At 42.5% G+C, this 25,078-nt stretch overlaps 1 protein-coding gene across 5 annotated transcripts in view; it reads left to right on the top strand.

Moving 5' to 3' along the window:
• Positions 1-25,078, top strand: part of LOC130174463 (extracellular sulfatase Sulf-2-like) — a 73,085-nt gene that overhangs the window by 13,968 nt on the left and 34,039 nt on the right. For 4 of the 5 annotated variants that reach the window (XM_056384293.1, XM_056384291.1, XM_056384292.1 and 1 more), the window contains exons 2-3: positions 135-170; positions 14,436-14,493. The gene's annotated coding sequence lies outside the window, so the exon portion shown is untranslated. Of the gene's footprint in view, positions 1-134; positions 171-14,435; positions 14,494-23,748; positions 24,609-25,078 lie in introns of those variants that run through there. The other variant, XM_056384290.1, reaches the window with a different exon arrangement.

Raw genomic sequence — 25,078 nt, 5'->3', positions numbered from 1 at the left:
CAAAAAAAGACATGGACGTCTACCATTATACTATATGAACCTTATAAACCACAGTTACTATGAGTGTGGAGCTGCTGTCAAAGACTCTGTACTTCTCTGTTAACTGTCTCCTCTGTCTCTGTTTGTCTCTGCAGGTCTGAGTACAGCAGGACGCTCGATACACTCCACAGGTAAATCTGTTTCTGTTCATCAGTGATTCAGCTTCAGTTAACAAGGAGAGAACAGCTGCGGTGCAAACAGAATACACTTTATTTCAAAATATTAAATTATTAATCAGCATTCAAAACTGAATTATCTCATTACACAAGAAAAAGAAGCAGGGTTGTGTTCATGTTACCTGTTGTCACCAGTCATCAGACCATCTGAAGATATTAAATCTGATCTTTCTGACACTGCCTTGTCCTGATCGGATCTCAGTAAAACCATGACTTCATTATCGCAGGGTAATGAGACATTAGTATCAGCTTCACACAACTTATTATTCTGAGTCCTAAGAACTAAAATAGGGTATTAAGTTTTAATCACAAAAATGTTATTATATCAAGATAACAAGGCCACGAAGCTGTGATGAGCTTCTTTGGTCAGAGAAGAGGTGTGGTTTGATTGTGGATTGTGTGTGCGTGTGTGTGTGTGTGTGTGTGTGCGTATGTGTGTGCGTGTGCGCAAATGACCAAGGCCAGACTTGCAAAAAAGTCTGTGAAACCAAAAACACTCTCTTATCACGAGGACACAGATGGGAGGAGACAAGGCCAAGTGAGAGAGGTGGCAATAAGTGTGTTTTTTTTTGTGTGTGTGATTGTTACAGATACACACGGATTGAAACACACACCCTCCTTCATACACACACACACTCACACACAAACACACACAGTCCATTCCCTTGTTGTGACCCAGTAACAGGAGCCTCACATTCTCACATTCCTGATTAATGATGCAGGTTGGACCCAAACAATGAAAACACACACACACGCTAGCAGCCTAAAACACTCGTACATCCACTTCAGCACATCGACATGCAGCGCACTCACACATGTGAAGTCATCACATCCAAACGTGCTGCTTGAAGGATGAAGGTGGTGCATTCAAGGGCATTCAACAATGGTAGTTCCTCCCTGTTTCCATCTGTCCTTACCTCAGAGTTTGCAACCCACAGCTGTGCAAACTTTCAATGAGTCAGACTAATGTTGTGTTGCTGAAGTGAAACATCTTCACATGTTTAAGGACTGATTGAGGTAGATTTGTGCACGTGGTATCAATACTAGGTCTCCCAGTGTGTTGGAGTGATGGCTGGACGTGACCTGCTTGAGGTTCTTGAAGAGGTTTCACCTCATCTGAAAGGCTTCTTCATATCGGCTCAGGTATTTAACCTCTTGTGAGGTCACCTCGTTGACTTATGGTGAGTTTGGGCGTTAAGCAGCCTGGGGAAGTGATCTCAGGACGGTGCTGTAAGTTGCTGATAAGTGATCTCGTATACTGCTCGTCTACGACGACCTTGTGCGTTCTTCACTGCATCGACCTGCTTATGTGCTGGTGTTTGGTCCTTCAGATGGACAGGCCTCTGCCTCAGAGTGTTACAAGGATTCAGTGTTAGTTAAAGAGCTTTTCAGTAGGAAGGACAGTGTTGTTCAGTGTATTGTTGTTTTCTTCCCTGTCTGTTCTGTATCTTGTGGTTTTGACAAACGCCCAGTTTGTGCAGCCACATGTTTGAAGTGCTTCCCTGATATGTTAAGTTCCTTCTCCACTGTGTTGTGGACACGTTCTGAACCTGGTAGTGTCCTGAGTCACCTGAGTAAGATTATAGTAGGGTAGACAACTTCATGAAAAATAGTAACAGAAAAATATCTTGGCTGCAACTGTACAGGTTGTCGTATGTCAGCTTACAGAAATAACAGCTCTTAAATTGACATAGTTCTTCAAACTAAAGTTGACGTCAGTTGGACAGATGTGTCTCTGGGTCAGTGTGAAACCAAACAGCAAAACACCCGGGCTCCTAAACAGGAATCCGCAACGTGAACATGATGTCAGGCTGAATGAATGAGGTGAAACAAAATAGTTAATAGTAAGAATAATACTACACCAAAAAAAAAAACAAACAAAAAAAACAATCTGTGCAAAATCTGGCCTCCACACTCCCTCAGCAACACACTGCAGCCACCTGCACTGCTTTAACGCAGGAGTTCAGTCTGTATTAATTAAAACGTCAGCTTATTTGGTTTAAGATAGAGGGATGGGGGGGGGGGGGGGGGGGGGGGGGGGGCGTCCACACTCATACGTTCTCATTTTACGATCTCTGTCAAGACGACTGTTTTTGCTCCGTATCAGAAACACTAACACACCTGAAAACACATATCACATGACCAGTCATGTGCGAGCCGGTGTAGACAGGAAGTAGATTGTCTTTTTTGCAGTTCAGTAGTTGCACAAAATACTACGAATGAGGAACAGCAAAGACAGGTGTAGCATTAAAATACAGAATTTAACTGAACAACAGCTGCTAGCAAAAACAACAAGGTCAGTAACGCTTGTATTGCGTTAATCAGGGAGCGACTGAGGGTGTCTACCTCATCGTTTCCAAAGGTTTCAGTGTCTGTCCGTCCAGACTCAAGGGGGGGCAAGTACAGGTTTTAAAATCCTAGCTAGAAACCGGCAGCTCATTTAAATCGGTGCTTAAAACATCACAATTTGCTGAAGCTCACCAGTAAATCGCATACATAACATTAGAGCCCGACTGATATTGGATTTTTGGCGCCAATGCCGATATTGATATCAGGGAGTAAAGGAAATTCTGATATCGATACGTCTGCCGATATATAAACACTTGCGAAAAAGATATGTAATTACAACAGGATATTTTACAGTTTAACAATAAACTTTATTGTCCAATATGACATCAGTGCACTGAAATGGTAAATTACACTAGGAATTAAATACAATAACTATAGAAATAAATAACTATAAATAAAAACATGAGATCAAATGATAAACCGATAAATAGGTTGGGCTCTACATAACATCTTTGTTTTAATATATTTTATCACTGCAGCACTTCTTTAAAATGGTGTCTTAAATCTCCTACCTGACTTACGAATATTTTTATTTATTTATCCAAATTTGTTTTTATTGTTTTGTTTAACACTATTTTAATGTAATTTTTAATGTTTTATTTTTTATGTATTTCCATGCCTCTGTAAAGGAATTTCCTTTTGTCTGAATGGTGCTGTATGAATAAACTCGCCTTGCCTTAGAACACAGCGCTGGACCTTTCAGACTAAAACAGGTCCAGCAGAGTCTCCAAAAGTCTCTGTTTTAGGGGCTCAAAAACTCCAGAGTACTGTGGACTAAAATGTGGACGTAGTCTTGAACATGAAGTGGCCACATGTTCGGCAGTTGGATCAGGATCTGTGGGGTTTGTTGCTTGAACCACAGCCGAACTTTCCACCAGAATCTATTGAAATCTTCTCAGATTCTGTGAGCAGACAAACAAACTGACCAATAAACATAATAAATCCACATCGGTGCTTCCGACTGTGATAAATACACAGATCAGGAGAAGTGATCCAAACCTTCAGATTAAACAACAAGTGTAGGAGGCAAAAACAATAGAATGTAGTTCACGGCTGTAGGTGTTAGTGTGTAGTTACTGTGTGTAGTAACTGTGTGTAGTAACAAAGAGTTGTATCTGTGTTGTCAACGGAGCGAAGGTGAAAGACGATGAGGCAGCGAAAGAGTTTGTGTTTGAGGCTGAACTGCAGAAAACACAGATGATTCTGGTTCAGCTCCAGATGACCTGCTGCACTCCTCCACATTCCTGTGTGTGTGTGTGTGTGTGTGTGTGTGTCTGTGTGTGTGTGCGCCCATGTGTGTGCGTGCATGCGAGCGTGTGTGTGTGTTTCCCCACATGTGTTTCTGATCACTGAGCGGAGACGGAGCGAGAGGTGGAGGAGATGAGACAGAAAGCTCAGGAGGCGTCGTGTCGACACACCCGGACGTCTTCTTCAGTTTTCATGTCACACACAGTGGAATGACTGACTGAATGATTGATTGACTGTCTTATTGATTAACTGATTGGTTGATGGATTGATGGATTTAGATGTCAGATGGAGCGCCTTCATTTCGTGAATTATAGTCTCAGTCTAAAATGTGGAAAGCTCAGTGTCGTGGTCCCTGAACGTGTCGACATTCTTCCTCTGAGTCCATCTACTGAAGGCTGTCCTTGAATTAAGATTATTATCATTGATATTATATATTATAACTTGGGAACATCAGTTGGACAATATAAAGACAAATGTCCAACTGCTGTTTCAAGGTCAGAAATCAAGTTTCATGTTTTTATCATTAACGTCCTTCGCCTGAGTTTTTCATTTGAATATGGTCGGGGATCATTTCCTGGTCACTCTGGTTCACTTGCTCCAGTCAAATCAAATAAATAAATACATTTCAAATAAGGTAAAAGAAAACCCATGAAAATTGAAAAACAAAATGAGACAAATGGGAAAAATGTTTCAGTTTTTGTTTGGAGTTAAAGGTTTAATATTCTTTCAGAAATAGCCCAGAGGTTCATCAGGGATTTGATCAGCCATTGTTGTAGATACACACACACACACACACACACACACACACACACACACACACACACACACACACACACACACACACACACACACACAGTCGTGTATCATCATGTTGTTAACCTGCCATGTTGACAATACTTTCTCTTGACTGCAGTGACCACTGGGACTGAACCAGTACAGCTGTGCAGTGTGTGTGTGTGTGTGTGTGTGTGTGTGTGTGTCTATTATTGTCATATTCATCAATTTAGACAAAGATCTGTTTTAGGGTTAAACCTTGGTTTTATAGAGTTAGATTTATTATTTAATATATATTATTATTATGAGAGAGAGAGAGATTATTTGCAAAATTCACATGTTGTTCTCTGCTGTCATCAGCTCTGATCTGTGCTCTGATTGGTCGTCCGAGCTCAGTATTCAAACTCACGTTAGATTATCAGTTTCTGTCACAGCTCTCCCGGAGACCAAAGGGGATGTTTGATTCAGTCAAATTACAAACTGCTATACTTTAAGTGGAATAACTTATCTGAAGCCTGAAAGTGTGTTCACTTGGTTATCCAAGAGCGACTGTTTTCTGGAAAGAGCTGGTGAAAACCACAAATTAAAGTCTGTAACCATAAACACAAAGCACAGCTGAGGCTGATGGGAAATGTCATTAGTTCTGGAGGTGTTAACAATGAAAATGAAACATTGGTTAGCTGCAGCCTACCTCAGTGTGTAAGACTCTAATGTACACTCAGCTGATTACCTGGTTAAATCTAATACAACATCCTCTGTCATAAATCCTACATTCATCAGTTAGAAGCTTCATGTTGTTAATAAACAGCAGGAAATCAATACTGAAGCCGCTGTCAGTTATGAATCTGCTGCTGCTGCTTATGAGTGTGTCTATAGGAACATACAGTACTGTATGTATGTGTGTGTGTCTGTGTGTGTGTGTGTGTGTGTGTGTGTGTGTGTGTGTGTGTGTGTTTATGAATATGTGTGTATGTACAGTAGAAGTGGGTGGGTGTGTGTGTGTGTCCAGTGGTCATGTCCCAGCAGAGCTCTCCTGCTCTCCATCAGTCTATTTCTGTCTCTGAGTAGGCAGGATGGATGAACTGCCCGGAGGGATGGAGAGGGGGATGAAAAGAGAGGAAGATGGAGAGAAAGAGAGAGAGAGAGAGAGTGCTGGAAATAGGGGAGGAGGTGAAGGAGGAGGAGAGTGTGTGATGTATTTTCGTCCTCTCTTGTTTTGATCGACCTGTGTCGCGCGGTGAAGCTCTTTGTGTAGAATCTGTTTTGTTTACAGCTTGTAATAAAGTAATTGGAGCTGACTTTACTAGAAGATATACAGAGAGTGGGGGTGGGGGGGGGGTAATACTGTAATGGAAGAAATAAACAGGCTGTGGATGGAGAGAGTGAAGGAAGAGGAAGAGGAGGAGAGAAGAAGGATGAGGACAAAAGAAGATGGTGGGCCAAACTGTGGTCTGAGAGATTAGAATTTGAAGGCCCCATATTATATAAAGTTAGGTGTCCATGTGTTCTTTGATTATAAAGCAGGTCTAAGTTCTATATTAATACTGTATCAATGCACACACACAGCCTCTATTCAGAAACTGAGCCTTAAAATGAGCCGTCAGGACTTCTGGAAATTTGTGATGTCACAACAAAGCAGTCACCTCTCTCACCCAAGCCCCACCCACCTGGATCCACCATTCAACTTCGCGGGATTTGGTTTCTCTGAGTGTTTATCTGAAATCTGCTAGATTTTATTGGATCACTCAGAAAACAGTCAGTCAATCAGAAGAGAGGCTCAGGGACCAGTTGCACAAAACATCTTTGGTTAAGATTTTCCTTAAAATCTGAGTTAAGGTTTCCCAACATAAAAGCAGTTGCACAAAACACCCTTAATTCTTCTCCTTTATTCTCATTTCTTTAAAAAGTTCAATTAATTATTCAAGGTTTTCTCTTTATCTTAGTCTTACACTTAAAGAATCACTTAGTCAGTTAAAACTTTGCACAAAAGACGTTTAGCAGAAAAAAAGTAAGTAACTCCCTCAGCTAAACCTTAAGTTTCAAACTTATGTAGAAAACTTAAAGTGTTTTTTGCAACTGGCCCCAGAACTTTTTTCAAGCTGTCATTAACAGTAGGAAGACGAACAGCTGGAAAACAGGCTGTTTCCTCACTCACAGTAAAGGATGGAGGTGTGGTTGGCTCAGACATGCCTGTGATGACAGCAGAAATTACTTTTTCACTTTGGTTAATTTTTTGTGTTAAGTACCTGCACTGCAGGGAGGTATAGCTTTTTTAAGCTCACACAGATATCATTGTTTAACTCGATTAAGTTCATAAAGGTTTCAGCCAAGTGCCGCTGTTGATCCTCAGTTATCTCGGAGTACTCAACCTCATTTCAGACAGACAGATGAAAGAAAAACTGAATGAGAGACTCAATATTTGAAATATGGAAATGTGTCCCTTCAATAATTGTCAATGACCTTCCACCAGCTGAAAGAATGACTCATTCCTCTCCCTCCATATTCACTATAAGACCAACCCAAGTCCTGTTTCCTGACTAAGACCTCTGGACAGGTGTGTTGTCATGGAACAGGATATAAGATGATCTAGGTTTTGATTGTAGAATATTGTTGGTGAAAACACACACCTGCTCACAGGTGACACTTGTGTGGACATCACTGCCCATGATAACTTGCTTTCCATCTGAATGTAGCACAAATTGTAACTTATGATAAATCAGCAGAAGAAAACGCAAATTTTTGTTTCCTGCTGATATATGCAGCAGCTGGTGGCGTCAATTTTGTAGTCCGTGGCTACGTCCACATTAATACGTTTTAGTTTTTAACACACGACTGTGGAGCTTTTGAGCCCCTAAAACAGACAAACAACAAAATGCATATATATCACTTTTTGTAGAATCACAAAGTGCTTTACAGACAACAAAAAACTAAAGAATTAAGATCAGTGCAAAAACACAGAAAACACACAACACAGAGATACAATAAAACGCATAGGAAAGAACTATAATGGGCCATTTAAGTGCTTTACAGAGCCATGAACAATTCAAATCAGTCAATAGAATTGCACAGAAACATACCACACAGGGGGACAGTATAGCATCCAGTGAAATATTCATAGTTTATCCAAAAGCCTGTTTAAACAGGTAAATCTTCAAGTGCTTTTTATGACTCCACAGTACTGGCAAACCTTAGAGGCGCAGGTAGCGCGCGCCACAACCTGGGTGCTGCGGCGTTAAAAGCTCCATCACCGCATCTCATGTACATCATCATTTCTTCTCTATATCTGTCTCGAGTTCTCTGTCTCACATTTTCTTTTTCTTGATACATCAACTTTTCCATCTCTGCCAAGTGTAAAACAGCTTTTCTTGTTTTAATTCCACTAAGTTGTTTTAAATGCACAAATTGAAAATGCACATGAAACAGGTGGATAGAAACCTACAACAGAGAGAGTGTACGTGTGGAAGTCAGCATGAGAGCAGCAGGTGTGTTAAGCAGATTATAGGTTACTGATGCATCTTTCCCTTTTATGCCTGTGGTGTTTTTTTCTGCTCGTGTTCACACTGAAACAGACAGAGATGAGCGATGCAGGAGACACCACAGAAGAAGAATTGTGCTGGGAGAGATGCTCAGTTTAAAAACAAAGGAAAAATACCAGCAACTGCAAATATAAAATGTCACATTTAGTATTCATGGTTATTGATTTTAAAGTTCAGTTCTTAAAAAATAAAGGTATGGACAGAAATATAATAAATATAAATTATATATAAACCAGTGTTTCCTCTAATGCAGTCAGCAGTTAATACATAATGACGAGTAGATATTAGCTTAATGCTATCAATTAGTTTACCCAAGTTAGCGTCACTGAGTTGGATAATAAATCTACCTTTTCTCCGGTAATTCGCTGCCTTATTCCTCACGACTTCACTTCTCTGACTCTGACCTGGTGCCTGACGTGACGTCACTTTCAAGGCCGCACTCTCGCGAGTAATTAACTCCAATAGGATCCTCCAACCACCCCACTCCCTCCCTCCCCTCCCCTCCCCCCGCTGTTGCGCTCATCATCACACAGGCTGTGAAGGTGGAGAGATGTGGCGGTGGTGCATTTGCGACAATAAAAAAAAATAAATAAATAAATAAATTTAAAAAAAAAGAAATTTGAAGGCGTGGCGGCTATGATTTAGCAGTGGCGGGCCGCCACTGCTAAATCAATGTAGAGGAAACACTGTAAACTGCAGCTGAGCAGTTTGAGAGACGTGAGAAATAACCCGTGTCCAGGTGTCTTCTTGATATATTCTTGTTTTCATCTCACAGGCTCAAACATGAAAATCAAAATGCCAGCCAGCGTTTCCTTTCAATGAACACATCAGTTTATCTCTCAGAGTCAAACATCTTGTCTCCACTCGTCTCTCTGACTCACTGTTTGGTATGTGGGACGTCACAAAGCTTTCAGTCGGCATCATTAACCTGTCGGTGTGTTCGGCTTCATCAGTGTAGAACTGTTTCCTCTTTAGTTTGTTGTTGGCGCTGCTCATCCACACGTCCTCTTGAAACAGGGACTCGTAGGGGAACGATATCAGCTGCCATAGCTAGTTGGCTTGCTTACTGCTAACTGTCAGTCAGTAACCGGACAGGAAGTTAAGTTGAACCTCTTCCATTTTGGAGTCTGGTGAAAGATATGTGTGGATTTACTTTGCTGCTGAGTTCACTGATCACAGCTGTGTCACAATTCAGGGGCTGCATCCTTCAGAGGACGCAGTCTATGAAGGCTTGGGCCTTTGTAGCCGTCGTAGACCAAGATGGCCGAACTGAACTGCGGGTGATTTTCTGCTTTGCACGGCTCCTGTCGCCCTAGCAGCCTTGACAACACATGCGTTTTTTTTTTCACAAAAACTTGGGGTTTTAAGGCCCTTGGTTTTAACACTTGTACCATTAGCTGTTTGAATTGAGCTGAAACCCAATACTTGCATTTAAAAGTATAATCCTCTCCCTCCATATTGTGGTGTTGTTTGCTGCCGTATTATTTTCATTACTGACACGCAATGAATGTAGTCGAGTCAGGTCGAGCTGATATCATGTAGTGGAAAAGGGCTGTGAGTGAACTTGCACAAATATTCTTTAAAGATGTTAATCTCTGAATGTGCTTTTCTTTGGTTACGGTACAAACTCCCCGTCCTATAGGAAGGTGGAACAACCAATTGGTGAAATTTGGGAGGTGTGCGACCTACTATATCCTGTTCTTCAGCATAGATAACACAGGCATGGTTGAGTATTGTTGCAGAAACATTATTCCCATCTTCAGGTTTAAGAGCAGAGTCGTGACCTGACTGAGGGCGACTGAGGCGGTGGCTCAGTGAATTCACTGTGCGGCTGAGAGAGAGGCAGCAGCTGCTTCTCCTCCTGCTCTGAGGGAAACAGCTGCTTGTATGGTGGAGAGTATCGCCTCAGGGACTCACAGTGACACACACACACACACACACACACTCACACACACACTAACACACACAGCTCTCCTGTGTGTAGGTCAACAGGCTACCAGGTGTAGGTGGAGGACAGGTGAGAGGAAAGAGGAGGTGGGAGAGCAGAGGGAGGTGAGGAGGAGGAGGAGGTGCTGAGTGTAACTCATGACCGCTGCTTCATTCAGCCTCCAGCTATTTGTAACAAAAAAAAGATAAATAAATAAAAAAGACAAATGTCCCCTGCTCGGCGGAGGACAAACTAAATCTTCCCTCTGGCTCTCTGCTGCTGCTGTTTCAGAAACTCCACACCAGGGAGGGAGATTACAACAATGCAGAGAAAGACTGGAGATAAATCCTGGGAAACACTCTGTCCTTGGGCTCTGTGATGCTTTAAAGCTTCTATATATAACATCCAGAAAACCTCTCTGATGAGTGACACTAGTGGCTGTTAAGGGAACTGCACTCAGCGTTCTCCTGATGGCGAGTCGGACCACACGAGACTGAACCTGACCCATGTTGGTAAATGAGGAACTTAAAGTTACACTGTTGCAGGTTGCTTTAGGTCTGGCTTTGTGAGACTATAGTTTGACTAACGTTTTGTTCTTTAGAATAGAGTCAGTGTTGTACTGGGAGTCGTTTGTTGACGTTAGCGGACTCCATTTGTAAGCTAACATTAGCTAGTGTTGCGCAGTGTTGGTGCCACAGGGAGCACAGGAGAGACATTGAGGCAAAGACCTTGGGACGTTGCGAGTCCTTCAGCAATGAAAACTACAATCACTTGCATAATACAGATACACTGACTGTATCTAAACTGTATGAAGAACTGGGTCTGATAATAAAAACCTTTACAGGACGTTCACGGTCACTCTATTGAAAGAACATTTGATAAAAAAATTTTTTTGCAACAAAAGTTCTCATAAGCCCCACTGGTCAAAAAACCCTCTTAGACCCACTAACATTGGGCTTTTGTCGGCAATGGATTCACACCTGGGTTAAATGACTCTGCAGTAGCTTATGAGCTCCAGCTCCGATCGGCTCCGATCAGCATCGATGTAAACACAACACCCGGGTGAACCCGCTATTTTTCGCCCATTTCCCTGCTGTAACGCCTCAGAGCACAGACACTGTAAACAGACCCGTCACCTGTCCAGCACGGTGCTGTTAAACCAGAAACACTGCGGCTACACTGCGCTAGGGGATAAGAGAGTGATCGCAGCTTCAAAATAAGTTTTCAATACACGCTATCACCAATCGAAGCGTCTCGCACGGAGGCCGAGACACTTTTACAGGAGCACCAACCCGGGATTCAGATGTGACAGATCCGTTTCATCAGTTTGCACAGCAGCTAGCAGCTCACTGTCTCTCCACTGTGTCTGCGTGTGCACTCTGTAAGTGCATGTGATGACATCACTCTGTGCGGTTGTTTGGGTCCTCAATCTGAACAGAAAGACAAACTCGACCGGCAGCAGAAAAGGGTCAATCGGCTTTTATTAGCATTGAAAAAAGAGTATATAACTGCTAATTTTGGTGTAAAAGGGTTAATAGAGTAAACACACACACACACGCACGCACACACACACACACACACACACACACACACAGACACACAGATACACTGAAGCAGCAGAAAAGAAGAGTCGCCCGGAGAGATTCTCCATTTCCTGTCAGCCTCGCCAACTTCCTGTCACCATATTGATTTACTGTTCCATTACTCTACCTGTGGAGCTGTGTGTGTGTGTGTGTGTGTGTGTGTGTGTGTGTGTGTGTGTGTGTGTGTGTGTGTGTGTTTGAAGGCAGTGAGTAGGAATGTGCACAATTTTGTGTTTTAGCTTTGTGTGTGTGTGTCAGATATTGTTTGAGTGGCCATGCGTCTCAGCTGTGTGTGTGTGTGTGTGTGTGTGTGTGTGTGTGTTTTTCCCCAAAGGCCTGCATCTCTGGCATACTGCCTCACTGGAGTAATTACAACACAGATACACAGTCTCAGGTGGAGGATGAGCACTAGCAGTTGTTACCATGGTGTCACTATCTCCGTGCCAACTGACCGACCATCAGGGAGTGTGTGTGTGTGTGTCTGTGTGTTTGTGTTTGTTTGTTTGAGGTGGAAAAATTGATGTATAAAACTGAATTGGAAACAGACTGAGTGAATAAATCCGATCAGTGTGGAGCGATGATGTTATTAACACATGAAGCAAACAAATGTCAGATCTCCATCATTTTCTCCATCAGGGTTTTTCATCATCTGAACTTTGACTGGATCTCTTAATGACTTTATCTTCTTCTGCAGTGGTTTAACAGCAGCGACAGGAGAATCAGCTCCACTGAAAAATTAGCGTGTTCACCCGGATGTTGTGTTTACATCACTGCTGATCGCCAAAGCGGATAAATACCCCTGACTACTACCGAGTCATTTGATGCGGGTGTAAATGCTGATTGTACCTCAGTGTTTTTGACCCGTGTAAAAGAGGCTTTACACTAACTTGTAGCATGTCATGCATTGTTTGCCTAATAACTTTATTTATTGTTGTTGGCGATGCTCTCTTACTAATAATTACTGCTAACAGGTCCTTTATAAATCAAGATGATTTATGTTATATAAGACATCCTTAGATAGGCTTCATGAAGTCTGCAGAAAGCAAACTGGATTATTCCACAGCAAAACATAAACCGTTTACAGGAGGTCTGGAACTGCTGAGCGTCCTGTGGATCACAGACAGGTTGGTTTCACAGCTGAGCTCTAATGAGCCTCTAATGTGAGTCTATTTTGGTTGGTGTAACATGAAAACATTTGCACGCCTCGGGCTGCAGGCTGGTCACAGTTCACGGATTTCAAACAAGAGAAAACACGAACACGACAAGTGTTTCCTGTCGACAGAGATTCATTGAATCTGTGAGCTGAAACATGATCGGACCATCAAACTTTAACGACATAAAACCACATGAAAGGACTGAAGCTAAAATGAGAGTGTGAAGACAAAGTGAGACCTGCTGTCAAAAGAAATCCACAGTGAGTGTTAGGAGGAGATCACTGTTGTGCATCAGAGTCCCACCCACCTCTCTAAAGGGTCCCGCAGAGCGGCGACCTATGACCTGCATCAACATGTCAGGATACAACATTGTCCTGTTCCTCAGCACAGATGCTCGTCAGCTCTATAGAGAAGCAGAAATCTTTTCCATATCTCGACACCTCTGCGCTACTTTGCCCCTCACAGGCAGAGAGGAGTAACTACAGGAGCAGAGAGGGGGAGAAAATAACGCTGATGGACAGTAAACTGTAACAGAGAGAGGTTATAATACTTTCATTTTATGTCTTTTTAGGTTTTAGATTGAGATAGGAGAGCCTTTAAACCGGCTGCGGAGATTGTCACAGAGCCGGATTGACGTCTGTGTAAAAGGAAGAGCTGGCACGTCACGGCTGATTCCTGAACGCTAGCACACTATCTAACATCAAACTCATGGCGGCTTTGTTTGGCTCAGTGTAAACAAGCAAAGGCAGCGAAACCAGGGGTCTTCTTAATGACAGTATAGCGGGGTCTCAGATAACGGAGCAAGAAAACAGCAAGCAGTGTTTTGCTTAGCAACTGCAAATAACAAAAAAAACAGTTTCATGGAAGTTACACATTTCTATGGCAACACATTTGTTTATATAGTAAAACAAAAAACAGTAGAACAGGTTTAAACTCAATTTGACCAAATGTGTAGTTGCTGTATTTTGCTTTTTTAGGGCCGTTCTCTGACTACTTCTTAGTTTTGTGGCTGTATGTCTCACTTACTTCATACTCTCTGAACCTCTAGAGGGCGCTCGTCAGGAAAACTGGTTGTTTTAAGTGTTTTTGGGAGGACAGTCTTGCACATGAGGTGAAAAAATCAGAGAAAACAATCTCAGCAGTCCTTTTACTCACTCCATCTGCTTTCAGTTGTAACACAGGGTCTTCATCAGCAGGTGAAGTTTAGTTTGACGAAGTGTCTACACAGGAAGTGTCTCAGCCGTGTCTTTAAATTGTTCTTCTCACAGAACTTCCCACGTAACTGCTCACATTTTACTTTCACTGTTCACACTCAAAACACAAGTTTTTTTAATTTTTATTTTCACTGGTCTCTGAGATTTGTCAAAACGATGGTGAACTACACTTAGTACTGCACCTGAACGCACCCACCACTCTCTGTCTCACACACACACACACACACACACACACACACACACACAGAGCAGTGAAGCTGCTGCTGTTCAGACGTGGCGCGACTGTTAATTCTTGACCTTGGAAACGGTCAACATGGAACATTTACACTCCCATGACAACTGAGTGCAGCCTGAAGGGGGCGCTGTCAGGACTGTCGCACTGTTGGTGCTGTTTACTGATGTTGTCTCTGTTGTGTTTGTGTGTGTTTGTTTCAGGCCTCTGCTGAGCTGAACATTGTCAAACACCGGTTACACTTCAGAGCATCTGCACAAGGTAACACACACACACACACACACAAAACCAATTAGTAATTAGTCTGTGTGTGTGTGTGTGTGTGTGTGTGTGTGTGTGTGTGATGAATTTTTTGGTTTGTTGGGCCGCTACAACTGGTTAGTCACCACATCCATCATCAAAACACACACACACGCACACACACAAGCAGACACACAAATCACTGAGGTGTCTGTTTCTCATCTGTATCCATGGTTACATTTGGGTACATTTGGTGTGTGAAAAAGCTTTTACATAGCTGATAGTTTGTGTTGTGTTGTGTGCTGTTGTGCCGCAGCAGTTTGGTGTGTGTGCGTGTGTGTGTGTGCCTGTGAATCTCTGCTCTGCAGGTTCTGCTGTTTTCATGTTTGAATGTGTCGGTCAGAGCAGCCAGAGGTCAAAAGGTCAAGCAGCGCTGCAGCTAGTCTGCTAACTGATTAGTTCAGCCTGCTGCTGGCAACGAGGCTGACTGCAGGAGGCACACACGCATACGCGCACACACACACACACACACACACACACACACACACACACACTGCCAAATGATGCCAGAGGCCCAGTAGGCTGTAGCGTGCCATTGCTCTCTCTCTCAGTGGATCTTGTTTCTGAGGCGCCTCAGTGGCTCAGTCACTGCACAAGTTGGAAACTTTCCCATTCTTCCTTCTCCTCCTCCTCCTCTCCTCCTCCTCCTCCTCCTCCTCCTCTGCTTTATATGATCAGAAGTTGAAACCTGAGTGTCGTCTTCATGTTTCTGCTGTTTTGTAGCTCAGATATTAAAACCTTCGGGGTAGCTACAGCTGCACCATCGATGTGTTTATGTGAAAACTCAGCTGCTCGTTCAACCATAAGATCATGTGTCTGGTGATGTGGAGCTGATCACCAGCATCGTTGCCTCAGGAAGATCACTGCTGGTCTCAAACTTCATGCTGACTGATGATGCAAGGGAATATGAATTCAGGTGAAAACCTTTTTCATGTAGGGTTTCATCAGATGAAAGGTTTTGAACAGTTGAGGGCCAGGGGCCACGTCAGCTGTGAGCTCTGTGTGGATCCATTTTTATCTTCTTTTATCCAAACCTGAGCCCCTCGACAACACAACACCTCAGTGCGAGGTTTACTGTGGTTCGTCCACGCTGGTTTCTGCTCCGATTTCCTCTGTCATGCTCGGTCAGAGTCAGGGAGATAGTAACGATCCATTTGATCCGTGCAGTGTATCAAACCTTCCTGACAAAAAGTGCTGCAACATTTTCAACTCTTTCAAAGAGTGACGCATCGATGATGTTTCCTGTTGTTTTATACTGAAGGCCTAAACACTGCCCTCAGCCGTGACCTTGGAAACAAGTCTGAAGTCCAGATGCATTTGCTCACTTGTCCCAGAGCTGGTGATCACATCACACAGTCTGCATCAGCAGGTGGAGGAGCTCAGGTGTAGATGACGTCTCTACCATGTCGCCTTCAACAGTGAGGCTTCGTCCACACAACTACATCCTCGTTTTAAAACGAAACTGATCTCCATCCATACTATCACACCTGAAAACACATATCACACGACCATTCACGTACACTGGGCATGTGCGCGCCGGTGCAAACAGGAAGCAGATTGTCTATCCTGATTGTCATGTGGACGGCAGGAGTAAACGTAGCAATAGTGATGAGTTTTAAAACTAAAACGTAGTAGTGTGGACGTAGGTGAAATAATGGAACAATAGAAAGAGTAAATAGCAGAGCAGCGTTTCATCTGCTGATGAAGACCATGTATCGACTGTGAGCTGACATTGTGTTTTTAGGGTCTGAAGTTTACTACAGCACATGACTGTGACAGTGAACTGGTAAATACTGATAAGTTTTATGGAGAATGGATTTATACTGATAGACCACACCTGAGGGAATACGGTAAATATATGCAGGACATAAACTTTTATACATTGCGGTTGGGAAAACTCACATATCTCACAATCTACTCTCCAGATTTTTGTGAATTTTTCTATGTATAGTCGTATTCCCCAGAGGGTGAACCCTACTGATTTTGGTGAACTCTCTGACCTTTACTGAATCACCACTGTCTCTACAGCTGAACCCTAAACACTGATCATTGGAATAATCAATATAGAATTCAAATCTTTGCTCTGTTGTTTTTATAACTGTGTCATTATAGATAAATAGATGGATAGATAAATAGATGGATAGATGGATAGTCGCCATCTGCATATCTGTAGCTGCTCTTTCGCCTCCATTAGTCGATAATAATCAGCATCGTGCACGGTTGCCATGACAACGTCACTTGAAAAGAGTCGAGAGGGAGATGTTCTTTTAGCCAGTCAGACTTTCTCCCTCTCTCCTGTGTCCCTTTTTCTGAACTCTCTCCATCATCTGTGTTGTAGGACTGGATTTGAATCTGAAAGCTCTTTTGTTGTTTGTCTGAAAGGAGCTCTCGCACACACACACGCTCACACACACACACGCTCAGACACACACACACTCAAACACACACACACACACACAGAGCGAGGACTCGACCAGCCAAATCAGTGCAGCAGTAACTGTGGAGAATACAGAGCAGTGAAACAGATTTTTTTTCTCTGCTCTTCACTGCACAACAAATGAATTTCTAAAGTGGCTGCACTCGTTAAAACAAGACAACGCATCAGGAAACAGTGTCTAGATCTGACAGAGAGAACATGATAACAGATTATCACACTATGAAGTAGTTAGTTAGCTGCTCACTATCCAGCAGACACAGAGACACAGGATCCTCCCATCAGAGTGGTGCTCACTCTCTTTTAGCTGTGCTTTGGTCTCCACCACCTCTTCTGCAACAAAACAACACTATAAAAAAAAAAAAAAAAAATCTAAAATAGGGGACAGTCGAGAAATGAGAGTCAGGCAAGTTGTGCATCTTCCTTATTTTCCAGGGCCTCATTTCCCAAAACCATCTTAGGCTACACCTACACTACTGTGTTTTAGTTTGAAAACACATCACTTCTGCTACGTTTACTTCTGCCGTCTACACGACCCCGGGGTCTTCGAGCCCCTAAAACACGACTGACACTGTTTTAGTTTGAAAACTCCAGCGTAGCGTTTTAGTCTGGATGGACAGAAACTGAGACCTTTGGAAACTATGACGTAGACCCCCAGGGTAACTCCCTGATTGGGTCTCATCAGCCTGGACTACCAGTGGTTAATACAACATGATACAGAGCTAAGACACTCGTCTGGATGGAGCTCATTTCAGTTCTAAAATGCTGTTAAGATTAAAATGTATCAGAAGTCCTCGTTCTGCTCTGCAGCCTCGCTGAGTTTGGTTTAGTTTCACATGAACCAGTTCTCCACCTGGCCAGAAGAAGAACCACCGTCACCAGCTGCAGTCCAAGACAGTGGAGTTACAGTCCGTCTGCAGGACGAGAGACCAGCCTGCAGGCAGGGAAACTGAGGCGGGACGAGCCGGGGCAGAGACTGAACTTTCAAATCAAAAATAAAACAAGCAACAAACACATGCAGACAAATTATTCAAAATAAATGTCAAAAGAAGATACATACATACATACATAAGAAATGTAAAAATAGTTGTAGTGTTAACATAGTTGCAGTTAAAATAACATTGTAAGATCAGAGGTAGGGGTCTCTCGTGGGAATTTCAGGGTCAAAGGTCAGGGCTGGAGGTGCTACGGTGACTCAGTTTAATGACACAAAATGAAGCTTTTACTTCCTCAGCTGAGAGCACGCACACACACACACACACACACACCTGTGAAAAACTCACAATGATCAAAGTCTTCATAGTGTGTGTGTGTGTTTGTGTTTGTGTGTGTCATAGGTGAGTGTTAAACATGATCACAGCTTTCTAATGGAGATAGTAATTATATTCTGGCAGGCTGCCCACACACACACACACACACACACACACACACACACACACACACACACACGGTCATTCTGGCTGATGAGGCGATGATGAAGGTCTCCTGATCCTCTCTCCGAGCAGCAGGTCACTGGTTGTGTAGTTTTTGTCGTTAGTAGTAAACAGCAGAAACATGGTGTTTAGACCCTCAGCTGTGAGAGTCGTTTCACTGGCGTTTTATTTCACTAGTTACAGTTTCTGAGACGTGGAAGCAGCTTCTCACTCGAGGACAAAAGCCTGTCTATCAATCTGTCAGTGAGTCTCTGCCTGTCGTCCTCACAGCTGAGAGATAAGAGGAGTTCATTAGTCAGATAACTCATCTCAAACTTGTCTCCCTTACTTCTCTCTCTTCACATCTGCTGCTCTCTGCTCTTCTATCCTCCTCTTCCTCCTTTTTTAACAAAATGCTCTTTTCTTTCTTTCTCACCTCACTTTGCTTTTTGCTCATTTCTTTCTCTCTGTCTTTTTTTTCTCTCTGTGACATTTTATTTTACCTCAGACTTCTGTCTGTGATACGGCAGCTTTATTTGATTCACTCTCTGGATTGGCACATCACAGCCACCGTACCTTGTCTCCTGTCTGTCCCGCTGTCTCTCAACTCGGATACTTCAGTCACTATTCACTGACGTAGTGCGAGAATTTGGACAGGGTATTGTTGTCCCAGATCAGACACTGCTGTTGTGCACTGAGCAGAAATGACGATTGCAACAGGCGACCGTGATTGTTGCTCGTCAAAATTTCCACCAGCTTCTTTGCTAACTTTCTTGAACGTTTTATCTTCCTGGGTGTGTGCACATCAGTCACACAGAAAAAAAAGAAAATCCTCCAATGAAACGATGGACACATTCTTTAAATGTTCCAGCTGATTGCTGCAGAGAGTGAACCGTGTTCGTCTCTTTCCAGCTCTTAATCACATCACATTAACATTTTAAGTTAATAAACCTATAAACCTGTGAATCGGGATTTTCAGGCTTCAGAGTTGTGAAGCTAACGTTAGCTTATGTTAGCTAATGTAAGCTCTCTGTTTGATTCTTTCTCTGAGGAGCAGAAATGACCTCAGTGCTTTTCATGGTCGTCTCCTGCTCGACTTTCAATGTGCACAATTGGGATTTTTAGTCCTGACGGTGCAGCTGTGGGGTTCATCCTCTGGGGATGATGAATATTCAAAGCAAATTTCATGGAAATCAGACGGTAGATATTTCCTCTGGAGAAAAGTGGAGAACAGTCCAACTGTCTGCCTCAACTCTGTCTCCCAGAAATGACATCTATATATAACAAAATTGTTTTCCCAGTTATATTGTGGCAACACAGTGGATATAACATTTCTAAATCAAAAATTATGAGGGAAAACAAATGAAATACATGATCAGTGGACATCTTACTGATACAGATTCAGTATGAACATTTTTACCACTGGCCAAATATTTTATTTAAACCTCATATCCGCATTAGTCAGAACTTTGTTTCCTTACTGCTGCACATCTGTTTTCATTTTACGTTTTGACACAACCCTCATTTTCTTTCCTCTCAGGTGGACAATGGAGACACGTTCTTTTGTTTCTATCCTCTTTTTGCTGCTCATGTCCATGTGGAGCCAGGAGGGTGGTTTTATATATATATATATATATATATATATATAGTGTTCACTGGATGGATGGATGGATGGATGGATGGATGGATGGGACATGAAAGATGTAAAGTGATGTGTAAATGAGGTGAAGGGTGATGCATGGAAAGCTGACGATACAGATGGGGAGGTGTATGGAGGGAGGGAGGGAGGGAGCGTTAAAAAGATGAGTAGATGTGTAAATGAGGCAGTGGGCGGAGCCTGTGGTGGAGGGTAAATATGGAAGAGATGGATGGATGGGAGAGAGGGAGAGGACGTGGTGTGTAAAAGTGTGTAAATGAGGTCGTGTATATAGATGATGCTTCTGTCTTCATGTTCTATTCATGTTAGAAGTGCAGCGTGTGTGTGTTTGTGTGTGTGTGTGTGTGTGTGTGTGTGTGTGTGTGTGTGTGTGTGTGTGAGACAGAGAGAGAGAGAGCATACAGCAGATGGGCAGAGTGTCTCTTAAAGGGATATTCCCCAGTATTCCCAGTTTGTTCTTCCTGTTTTTTGTTTTTTTTCAGTCATTAGCTGAAAACTGGCAGAAACGTGTGGTTTTCAGTTTTTCAGAGCAGCTCATTAAAGCAGCAGTAAACTCTCTTCAAACACTACTTGCCTTTCAACAGTATTTCTGTTTACCGTTTGATCTGTGGCTCCTTTTACCTGGACCGGTTTTCATTTTGGAACTGGACCAGTTTGGAAAAATGTTTTTGTCCCACAAAGGACTCTGATCTCAGTCACTAACTACTGTTATTGATATTCACAATTCCCAGAGGATGAATTCTAATATTCTGATAATCCACTTGACCTCTCCTCCAGCTTCTTGTGCAGACAAACAACTAAACAGCAAACATGTTTAGTGAGAAGTTTAATATCAGTTTTTTCTTTAAAGGTCCATATTTTACAATTTTCCTCAGTTTTATTTGAAGTGTTGATCCATAAGAAGATATATTTGTGGGTTTAAGAACTAGAAACCATCTCAGTGTAGTTTTACATCTCCTCTTTCAGGCTTCTCTCTGGAGCTCTAGTAACAACAGGTCAGTGAACCAATCAGAAGAGATACTCTGTTCGCCTTGATACTTTCACAGTATTAATATAAACCCTAGACCGGCTTTATAATCAGAGAACATAAAGACATCTACCTTCATACAATATGGGACCTTGAGAATGAATAAAGCTGCATATTTATTAATGGCAGCAGGTTCACAAGGAGGTTGTCGGGCCGGATGTTGGACATAAAACTGTGACTGTGACTGTGACACCAGAGACCAGGTTCACATCCAGAGTCCCGTCTGTGGTTTAGACAACAAAGGCTCTTTGGTTCAGGTCAGTGAAAGATGGAGGTTTAGGTTCAATGTAAATAAACAGGTTGTGTCTGAACTTTTATTGTATTGAACCAGACTAGGATCTTTCTCTGACCTGAACCAAGAGCAGCGAGAGTCTGAACAGAACCAGAAAACAGTTTCATATCAGATATTTTGGTGGAAAACAAATATATAAGCAGCATATAGATCTATATAAGTCAGCAGTAATGGCCATTCCAGGCGGCTACACTCTGTGTTTGAAATGAATCATGTAAAAGCTGGAGGAGGCTCGTCCTGGTTTCCTTGTATCTCCACAACGGATTAGTACAACCCACAGAGCCACAATGGACACATTTATAGGAAATACATCAGTTTGACAAATACTGCAATTATCCTTTAATTCAAAAATGGAGCTCACAATAGATGCTGTATATAAATGCCATTATGGTGACTGTATACTCTATATGTGTGTGTCATTTCAGCGTCGGTCACATGATGAGATTTTCTTCCACTGTCAGAAATTTAAAAACAGCCTATATGGATATTTTCTTATCGATGCTCCAGACTGACACTGTGCTGTGATTCAGGTCCGGTCAAGTTAAGGCACAAAAGTACTTGGACTGGGTTCAGGAACAAAACATGTTTTTTTTTTTTTTTTTACAGATTTGCCATAGTTTAAAGCTGATTGTTGCAAGGAAACATGAAGTGACTGATAGTTGGAGCTGAAGAAAGACTAAACGATCAGTCCAACACCTTCATCTTGAACTCTGCAGCTGTTCAAACCTTACTTTCATTAGCTGATACTGTTTAATATTGAAATAAGCAGGATTAGAAAATTACCGCCAACTGTCTTGATGAATAACGGAGGCTGATGACTCTGACTCTGATTGATGAGTTTGGCTTTTGTTTCCATTTTAAATCAATGAACTCATTTCGACTCCCAGCTGTGGCCGTTACACAGCAGAAATGACTGGGTTTGATTTAAATGAGGTGATGATATGATGTGGACGACACTGAGCTGCTGACCTGGACGGTCACACAGTGTCCAGATCTGAGTGATTCATCCGCAGCGTGCATGTGAAGATGGCTCTCGTCACTTTGACGCTGCTTTATTGATGAGGAGGAAATGAGCATGAGTATCAGATGTAGATGTAGATGTACCTCTCCTCCACTTCCAGCCTGCTGATGTTTGGTATCACAGACATCTCAGGAGAACATGAGAGCTTCTGTGTTTCACACAGCTTCATCACACCTCAAATACTCAGTGTGTTGAGATACAGTGGATATTCTGTGGCTGTGGATCAGCTCATCTGCAAAGCAAAGAAAAAGTTGATCCATACTCACAAAATCATGGTGACACTGCATTTGACTGACCCTGATGGGTTCACTCAGCGGTCCCAGTACAGTAGTATAGTATAAAGGTAGATGTCCATGTCTTTTTAGATTATAAAGCAGGTCTGGGTTCACCGGGACCCACCATCCAACCTTGCAGGATTTGGTTTCTCTGAGTGTTTACCTGAAATCACCTATATTTTTAGTGGATCACTCAGAAAGTCAGCCAATCAGAAGGGAGGGTCAGTGCCCCAGTTGAAAAAAAAATGTAACTTGTTTTTGACCAGTTCAAAAACCCCAATTTCTTTTTTTTTTAATAAAAACTTAAGTGACTACATAAATTCTCATAAATGCACTGCAGGTAACAGAGGATAATATATATTCACGTCACAATAAATATGAGCTCATAACATCAAATAATAATCAATAATACGCATCTCATTCACAAATGGCTGCAAATAATATTTTCTAAGGCAACAGCATTTATTTTGCCTAATGAGTAAAACTAAATAAGCTGTAGCTCTGTCAGACCTCACATCCTGATGGAACATTTACATCTGCATTCAAATACAAGCTTAAACAAACTGACATATATGTACATATTTTGAATTTCCATACAGAAAAAACATGTAAAATAAAAGCACATATGTAAAAAAAAAAATTATATATGAAACTTTTTAGAAATTGGAACAATTTCACATATTGACATGTATGTCATATATTACATGTCTGTGTGGGATTATTACGATGGATTGACTCCAGGGTCAACAGTTCCCTCTATATACAACTACAGTATAGGTTCTGATGTATAATTCACTATTGAAAATACAATAAAAATAAGAATTAGAATATAGATAATCCATTGATATCACCTTTTCACTATATGCTGCTGTGTGGGATCTGAATGAGACTGGATGTGCAGGATCAGGTCGTATCTCTGTCGCTGTGTGGTTACATTATTTAAACACAGTGCACATCAGCTTTGACATGACCTATAACCCCTGAACACTGATCTATAAATCGCCTTTAGTCATTTCCAATAAAGTCCACCTCACTGCAACCTTGACTTCAAATCAACTGACCCTCGACCCCTGATATAATTTGTTCTTTTTCCCTTCTGTTAAACAAGTGCAGACAGGAAGTTAATCAGCTTCTCTCCAAAAGTCAACAACTGAAGGAGAAAAATTCAGAGCTGTCTCTGCGCACATGTGAACTGAGGAGAGAGGAGGAAAGGAAGAGAGAGTGAGATGACAGAGTGATAAAGAGATGGAGAGACAATAGAGAGAGTCAAAGCCAGAGAGAGAGCGAGGGAGGGAGAGATAGAACGAGCCAGAGAGAGACAGAGAGAGATGGGGAAAAGGCGATAGAGCAAAAGAGGGAGTGAAGCAGAGGAGAGCGGGGAGGAACAGAACAGGAGGTGTAGAGAGAGAGAAAGTGATAAAGAGAGAGAGTGAGAGAGGTAGGGAGGAGGACAAGCAGCAGCAGCTCAGCTGTTGTTACAACAGGGAGAGCGTGCGGTCGTCGAGGGGAGAGAGCTGTTGCCACGGGGATTATTACCGTGTCTGCCGCGACGGCAACGGCCAACAGGAACCTGAGCTGAGGGGAGGTTGTTGGTTTGGTGCCGGCAGACACGAGCCTACAAGCAAGGCAGCAGGGAGCACGAGGATGAGGTAGGAAAGAGAGGAGAAGAGAGCTGGAGAGAGGGACGATGTCGGGCTGAACGAGGGAAAAGACAAAGGAGAATGGAGAAAAAGAGAAAGAGGAGGAGGGAGGTTGAGAGAGAGAATGAAGATGTGAGAGTGTGAAACTGCGTCCACGAGGAAGTAAGTGAGCAAGGACGAGCCAAAGAGGAAGAGAAAGAGAGAAGTGCCAGTGTCTGCTCAGGTTATTCTGCAGAGTTGTAGAATATCACTGATTTCTGCTTCACTCTTCGTCTGTTCGCCTCGTCTTTCGCGTGAAGGAGAAGACGCTCAGTCACAGTAAGTGTGTCCGTCTCATACCTGACCTCATGGATTCTGTAGGTGTGTTCAGCTCAGGTAGATGTTGCTTCAGTTTGAGCCGATTCCTTTGAAAGAAAGTGAGCGAGGACTTAAAGGATCAGAGTGTTGTTCTTCAGGCTCAGATTAACAACGCGTCTCTCATTACTTTCGGACTTCTCTCTTTTGTCTGTGGCGCTCAGCTCTGAGCCCGTTGCTTCTTACTGAAGACGTACTTCTTTAAAAACAGCTCATAAATACAGAGGCAAGAAGAAATCCCCGCCATTTATGCATTTGTCCTAAAAATCTGATCAGATCTTTATCTAAGTCACGATAATGAACAAATACAATCATGTTCTTCTCATCCATATTGAACACATCTATAAAACATTCACAGTGAAGCTGGAAACAGTGTGTGAAACCCTCGACTAATGACATGAACAGAAGCTACCTGGAGTCCTGGAGACACTTTG

This window comes from Seriola aureovittata, chromosome 9 (genome assembly GCF_021018895.1).
Source record: "Seriola aureovittata isolate HTS-2021-v1 ecotype China chromosome 9, ASM2101889v1, whole genome shotgun sequence".
Lineage (NCBI taxonomy): Eukaryota > Metazoa > Chordata > Actinopteri > Carangiformes > Carangidae > Seriola > Seriola aureovittata.
Note: the sequence above shows the minus strand (reverse complement) of the source record. Positions and strands in the feature narration are given on the sequence as shown.